Consider the following 8,048-nt stretch of genomic DNA (forward strand, 5'->3'; position numbering starts at 1 on the left):
AAAGTTAGGGGCGGGGACCCAAACAAAACAGGCAAGATAATCAGGAGGAGGAAGACTTCTTTGATAAGAAGGACAGCGATATGTTATGAACAGTATAATTTTTTTGTTATAGACTAAGCACAGATTATTAAAAAAAAAAAAAAATTGTAATTAAGATATGAAAGGTCTCCAGTGAATGCTGCTTGCCATTTAACAGAAGAAAGTTCTCTAACAAGCAGATATTTTCTGTAATTTCATCTTTCCGCCACCAAGTACAGCTACACCAGCAAACAGTGTTTATACAAGGAAAAATCCTGCTGCTGCCTGAAAAATTTCATATCGATTTCATCTCATCTTCACCTTAGTCTTTTACATTCCCCCAATCTCACTGCAAAATCAAGTGATTCTTAGTGTTTCGTACACAAAGCTCATTCCAGTCACTTTAATTTTCAAATGTTCATGCTTTAAGCTTTGTCAATGAAAGAAACCATTAACAATTCAGAAATAAGTGCTTTTAATATTTGCTGTTTTGTCTGGAACGCAGCAGGCCATGATTGTAATTTATCCCCTGTGCTCACATAAATCAGGTTTAAAACATGCACCTGAAAACAGAATTTCACCAGTACATTTCAAGCTTTGGCCACTACTTGGTACAATAACTTCTTACTTAAACTTTAAATGAACAAGGGTTCATTTAAAAAAGTTTTTTGAGTATGGAATTTCCAGGATTCTGCAGCCTTCCTGAGTCAACTCCACCTTTGATGCAATTTTGATGAGTGTGATGTAGTTACGAGATGGATGATTTTGCCCATTGACTCAATGAAAGCAATAGTACAATCAATGACTATTTGAGGAAAAGCTAGAGATTTTAGATGATGCTTTTGAATTTCGCCAAAGACAGCATTTATTCTGATTTACTGCAGTACTCGCAGCAGTTCCTCAAAACTGCACTGTAAGTTTCAGATACATTAGCAGTGGGAAATTTTGCAACGTAACACTATTTTTACAAGAAAAACATTCTTTTTTGTAGAGCATCTTCTCAGCTCGGAAACTGCCAGAGCTCTTTTTGGAGGTTCATTCTGTCTCACAATCTAATATAGAGCAGCTGAAGCATGAGCTTTGAAAATAAGCCTGAGAATCACTTCTCCATGTATTTACACTTCATAATTTAAACATGCAAAGCCAAGGGTTGTGAAACATTGCACCAAACGACATAAAACCCCACCCATTTATCTATCAGAAGCACACACAGGAAACCCAGTTCAGGTTTGCTAAATCAAGTGCAGCAAAGGTTTCCAAAATGTATACCCTTTGTCACCCCTTCGAGGCTCGAGGGTTGCTACCTTTCCAGCCACCGCAAAAGTAACATTGTTCTTTTTCCTTCTGCTTGGAGATATGACTATCGATTTTCATTCAAAATATACTATACAGCAAAGAAAGGAGAAAACAATGGCTCTCTAAGCTAGTGGAAAGCCTTGCCCTGCTATGCATGCATGCCTTTGGGAACGAAAGTCAGGGTGTGGCCCCACCCATATGAAAAGAACTTCCTATAGTATTAGAACAGGGAAAAAAAAAATGTTAGGGTACAGCAAATAACAGTTCCAGAAGAGTTGTTTCAGATAAATAGAGCCATGTAATAGGGAAGTGCACCCTTGCTACATATATCTTCAAATGAGCTCTGGAATTCCTCAACAGTTACCGAATTCTCTATTCGTCTCCGTGGCCCGGCCAAGAAAAAGACATTGGGAAAACTTGTAAACTGTCTGTTCAGTTCCCAGGATTTATTCCTAAAAGAGCAAAATTCTCCGTTGCTGATACACACTATCACCGAACTCCACCCAGCCAGGGCTGCAACTAGCCTGAAAGTACAGCCTGAGGAGAACAAATGGCTTGCAGCTTGTTCATCCTCCTCTTATCAATGGTATTCACAACCCGGAGGGTCTATTCATGTATTATGAATGAATAGGTTTCCAATGGCAACGTTTCCAAAGGAACGGTTAGGCCTTGAGAGCCATAAGAAAGGGTGGGGAACCTCAATAATGGTGGTTCAAGGATTGGGGGAGCTGGGGTTTAAAAGTCCTTAAAACAGATATATCGCCTGTCCACAGTCTTTAGGAATAAAGAACAGATTCAAGCTATTTCTAGCAGCAGCCCCAAAATTAGCCGATACAGAACACACCGAGCAAATTAATAATCATAACCGCCACACAGTCCACTTGTGTAAAAGGCTTGATAAGCTAAATTTGCATTCCTTTCTCTCCCACTCTTGCAATCAGCTTGGTGCCTTGTTTAAAACACAGCAACCCTCTTCATTCTTACAGCATGCAGAAGCATAATGAACGATCGGGGGCCGAAACAGAAGGAGCAACCCAGCAGCAGCCACCAGGAATAACACTGAGCAAACTTGAGCATTTTAGACCTACCCATCTTTGTAGAAAAATAGCTTAATCAGTGCAGTGCTGAGGATAAAATCCTTGCAGGGACGGAGCTGCAGTTCCGCAGTAATCCAAACGAACAAACCATCATCTGTTAATATTTCAAGCCTCACGCGTAAAACTGCTTAAGAATCCCTATCACAGCATAGTCATTCTTAGATGCACAACAGATTTTGTGCTGTAAGGAATGACGCTCCATTCCACGAAGAGGACAGGTGGAAAGAAAAATGAAAGAATAAGAGGAGGCCCAGTGAAGTCGTCATGAATTTTTTTTTTTCCCCCGGGTCATTTACGAGTGGGAGACCCCTTCAGGATTCAGACCAATCAATCTTTATTTAGCACATCTTTTTCTCACTCAGCCTGGGTAGAAAGACTGCAGCAAATGGTGCAAGGGATTGTGGGATAGGGATGCAGCAGAGAGCTGCAACGAGATTCGCTGGGTTATTTTTTTTTCCTCCCTACTCAGCAATCAGCTGTTTCGAGGCTCCGCGCAGGGCCATTGAATTTGGTCACCAGCATGTTATTACAGGATTAGCAGGCGGAGACAGCTACCACTGTGCATCTGGCATGTCAATGCCGCTAAGACAGACATATGCAAATATTACTCGCAAATCGGAAAAAGGATTTAACTCTGAAGGGGAGAGTAAAAGTTACGTAACATCCATTACCAGGACATTCGCCACAGATGAAACGAAAGCACTTTCGTTTACAAAGGAGAGAAAGCTTAACACTTAACGATTCCACCCTGATTTTTCCAGGATTCAGAGTATTTCTTGGAACGTAATTCTTCCCTGCTCCAACTTTCAGCAACAACAAAAGACCCCACAAACGCTCTTTGTCTCTCCAGATGTTTAAAGCAGGAGCAAAGAACCTCTCCAGAAAGCTGTGCTACTGACACACAAACCAGCAGCAGTTTCTTCTACTACAGAGCTGCATATTTGACCTCACTCAGACTCAAGTCAAATATTTAAGGCAAAAATTAGTAAACTCATATTCAAGGAATGCAAGAATCAAAGCTAACAGTCTGTTCAACTTTTGTATAAACATTAATGCAAAGGTGTATTCTCTTAGTTAATCTATTTACTTGTTTAAAAAAAAATTTAAAAATCACAGATCAATTCAGATTTTACTAGGCTATTCCCAAAGGAAATAAAAAGAAATTTGGTGTCTGGTATTTCTCAGCTATGCAGAGAAGGTTGTTAAAAAGATGCTTGTGAATACACAGACACTACTGAAGTAAAGCAACATAGAATTAGCTTTGTCTTCCAGTACAACAGCTGGTGGGTTTTGCAGACAAGGTAGTATTTGCATCTCTAAATACAGTGAATCTTTTATTTTGAAAAAACAAATCATATGCAAGTATTTCAGCTAACTGAGGCTAACAAAGCTTCCCACAAATAAAAGAACACAAAGGTCCATTTGCATCAAGAAGAAAAAATGTGGGGTTTAAATACTGTCTGTGCTACTGTGATTTAATTAGGACAGATATAGTTATTTTAGAAGTTTAAAATGTTGTCCTAAGTTCTTTAAGCACAATTTCCAGAATATAATATTTATTCCATTCTTGGACTGATGAGGTAAATAGTATTAATAATCATTCAGCGTGACCGAAATGTAATCTAAATTCCTGTTAAAAATATAGATTCTGCATACATCATTTACTTTCCACTTGGCAATCGTTCAGCCAGATTGGTTTTAGACATCAGGCAGATCCAGCCTGGTTTCCCTGGGTAATGCCCACAGGGCGAAAGCATGTTGTAATCCAGTTTACAATCTGAAATGAAACATCAGGCAGCGTGTGTGCGTGTGTTAGAATTTTGGGTGCTTGTGCCAAAATACTGCTCCTCTGAATTGCTCAACATGTGCTGAACTCTGTCAAAAAGAGAGAAGGTATGTTTCATTTTAGCTTCAACATTCAGCAGGTCAGAAGAAGCAGGCATCTGCACAGCAGCATTCACAGTTGAAAAAAAGGCCAGAGATTTCAGGGACATTTTTGCAGGGATGGTTTTTTATGTTTGGTTGGGTTTTTTTGTTTTCTTTTTAAACTGTCTAGAGAATCCCCATTGCAAAGACAAGCAACATATTTGACTCCCACAACAGGGAGATCCCAGGCCTTTTGTTTCTGCCACTGGAACAAAGACACACTTAAAACAAAAATCAAGAGAGAAGATTCAGGAGTGGCACTCACAGAACCAAAGTGGAAGACTCTTGGACAGAAGCATGCAGACATCACTTAGCTGCTTGCTTTTCCTTGCTCATTTCAAGCATCAAAGTTACGTACACTAAAACAGAATGACAAGTACTGCTCAAATTACTATTTCCATTTACGATCAGTAGTAAGGACTACACACCCCTCAAATCAGAACCAATCCCATAACGTACCTCATGGCCAAAGGAGACTGCAGGAGTCACAGCTGCAGCCACGCTCACAAGGTTCTACATCTCCAAATGAGAGATCGCTTCGAAGTGCAGTTATCTTATAATTAACTCTGAGAAGCTGCCTGCTGACAATGAGCTGATATTCTGCAAATAATCCTGCTTCTTCAACAAAACAAAAATGTGGTACTGTGGCAAGGAAAATGAGACAAAAGTCGTATCATTTCCCTTGAGATTTTTGTTCTTACATGTTGAATGTTGATATGTGGGTTTCTTCTCCCTAGTGAAGAGGAAATGGATTCGTAGCTCAGTGAACAGTCTTGCACTTTACCCCCATAGCAGTTACTACCAGCCTGTTTCAAATAGGTTTATTGTATGTGTGTGTCTTTTGAGCTGGGAGATGTGAGTGGGGGTTGTTGTTATGTGTTGTTATGTGCTTGGTTTTGTGTTGCTGTTTGTTTGTTTTTTGGGGGGGGGTTGTTTGTTGTGGTGGTGTTTTGTTTTGTTTTTTTAAAAAGAACAGGCTACTTTCCCTCAGAAATTTGGTGCACTCATCATTGCTGCTGACTTATCAGTGAAGTAAGTTCTGGAGAAGAAAATATATAGCATGTGCCATCTTCACAGTGCCATGGAAGAGTGGTCTAGCCCCTGTTATCATCCCCTGTAATTGTCATGGTTTTGAAATAATTTATTCTTTTCCCTGTTCCAAACACAACCTGAATTCATATTCTTAGGGAGCCCATAAATAGTAAGTTACCAAAAAACCCCACAGCTAATTTACAGACCATAAGTAGATATTGGTATATCCTTCCCTAATATTAAATAAGTCATCCAAACACTCCAGGTTAAGATTAATGGTCTGCACAGAAGCCTCTACTATAAATTGACTGAAGGAAGAGTAGTCTAACTCAGCCTGCTGTACAAAAGAGATTTTAAGGTCAGCAGAAAAAAAAGTCATTGGGTTAGTGCAAACTAAATGGCCAACTAATACAGTCCTGGCAATTAAGACTGACTGGAAAATAAGAGGTGGGAGAGACCAGAAATCAATTACCCAAAGCTGACATGCTGGGAATGAGGGCTAGTTTGGGAACACAACTATAGGAGAGGATGGGCTGTTACAGCCGTCACCCAGCTCCACGTCCTTAATTTGACCCTGGTGCCAGGAAAGCAAGTGGGGTGAAACAACCAAGCTCTGTTGTTGTGGGACCATGCCCACACTGGGAATCAAGAGGCCTTAGTCATCCTGACGAGGCAGCGGCAGTGGAGGCGCTTTTACCTTTCCCCACTGCGGCCGTGAACCCATGCAGACTCAGCAGCTCCCGCAGACCAAGTGCAACTTCCAGCCCTGACCCCATGTTCTCCAACAGTCAAGGCTGTAGCTCACATGGGCTGGGAAGAGCCACAGCTTCCTCCCACTATGGGCTTCTAGCTAGAGGGCACGTCTGCCCCGAAAGGAGCTCTGCTAGGTCCTGGTTCCTCCCCACCAGCCACAGCCTGGAGCCACAGTCACTCCCCATCTTGTGATTCAGCGGAGCAGATGCTTTTCCCCAAAGCTTGTGACCCAACACATGGCTTGTCATACCCTGGGAGGCAAAGAACTTGAAAGGTGTGCCTGGGATGTAATGCTGGGCTGGAGACCTTCCCAGCCCTCCCAGCACCCATCCTCCTATGCCTTTGCCACCTTATTCTATTTCCTTCTACCTTCTGCTTACGCCTAGTTTAGCTTGCCAAGGTTGCGGCTCTTGTAGCACAACTGCAGCCAGGCCGGGACAGCCTGGCCTCCCTGCCTAGCCAGCCCAAGCTTCGCTGATGTTACTGCACTCCCTGCCTGTTTCCAGCACTGACGTTGCAAATCAGCCAGCACCAAACACAAACTGCTTTTCTCTCCTCTGTGTTATTCTTTCTCTTTCCCCTTTCGGGTATTTGCCATTGAGGTGGCAGGGCCAGGCACTATGGTCACCAGAAACAAGCTCTGTATTCTGGCATTTCTTCTGCATGGCAATGGGCTCACCTTTAGGACCACTGTCAGATGCTGATGTCATGAATTATGTTTCTTTTAAAAGCTTTCAACTGCTAAAGGCACAGGAATAACAGGAATAGAAGCCACTGCCATAAATGAAAGCCTTGCTTAATAGTTTTACATGTTTAATACTTTGTTGCTTCTTCCTCCTTCCTTTCCTCAGTCTGTAATCAAAGCTTATAACAGGGTGAACACCTGAAATACATGGGTGGGCTTCTTAAGACATCAATGTACTAATGCTTTATACTCCGACCTGTAGAGGTGAGAAGGGTTATGGCTGGCATCTAATACCCCCTTTTCTTCTCTCTCCCCATCCTCACAACTTCTGCCCCGCTCTGCAGTTCTCCACCACCCTTTGGTGGTGCAATAGTCCTGCTTCCACCCCCACAGACTCCATCTCCCAACTGTCCTGTTCTTGGATGGAGAGGGGACCTTCTGGTGGCTGCCCTGCATACACCGAGGGTCAAGACTGGCAGGTTAGAGCTCATGTGATCACACAGTCATCACTCAACTGAGATATGATACCTATTTTAAGGCTGTCTGTTTTGAGGACCTCATTTTGGGTCAGGGCACTGCACAATAAATTCCAACACACTTGAAGCACACCGGATTTACTGCACATGCAAGGACAATTTGAGTGCTTGCAGTGGAAGTCCAGGAATCCCAAAACAAATGGCCAACGTTCTCACAAATGAGATTTCAGACAGAAGGGGTAGGAAATGAGGGGGAAAGGGCATGCCAAGGGAAATGATAGGATTAAACTGTCACAAATCAGGTTAAATGACAGCCTCAGAGCTGTCATTTAGGGCCCTTTCCATGTTTAATAAACTGTCATATTCTCAGGTGAGCTATTAAAAAAAAAAAAATCTGCAGTGAGGTAGGTCCAAGTAGTTATTTCAGGGTCTAGATGTTGTGCAGGTCTACGTAAAAGGATTTTAAATTGTACAATTGCCATCCAAAGCAGCGAGTCAGAGCATCTATACTGAAAAAAACCCTCCCCTGATTAACTACTTAGTGCTGTTAACATTACCCTTATAGTTGTACATTTTTGACTCTCTAGGCCTACCTATTTTGTTAACACTGAAAGAAAGGCTCTGTTCAGCCTTTATAGGTACACAGGCTCAAATAAAACCAAGCTGAACTGACAAATAATTAAAACTGCACATCAAATCACTGCTGCTTACATAAACATCTGCTTTGAAATGCTACTTGAAATAAAAGTGCTCCATGGAGACTCC

The 8,048-nt window shown here is 41.9% G+C and overlaps 1 protein-coding gene across 2 annotated transcripts in view; it reads right to left on the reverse strand.

Moving 5' to 3' along the window:
- TRIM2 (tripartite motif containing 2) overlaps positions 1–2,726 on the reverse strand; it is a 42,617-nt gene extending 39,891 nt beyond the window's left edge. For both annotated transcript variants that reach the window (XM_009587789.1, XM_009587788.1), the window contains exon 1: positions 2,403–2,726. The gene's annotated coding sequence lies outside the window, so the exon portion shown is untranslated. The remainder of the gene's footprint in view (positions 1–2,402) is intronic.
- Positions 2,727–8,048: the final 5,322 nt, after the last annotated feature.

Source organism: Fulmarus glacialis, unplaced genomic scaffold (assembly GCF_000690835.1).
Source record: "Fulmarus glacialis isolate BGI_N327 unplaced genomic scaffold, ASM69083v1 scaffold5161, whole genome shotgun sequence".
Classification (NCBI taxonomy): Eukaryota; Metazoa; Chordata; class Aves; order Procellariiformes; family Procellariidae; genus Fulmarus; species Fulmarus glacialis.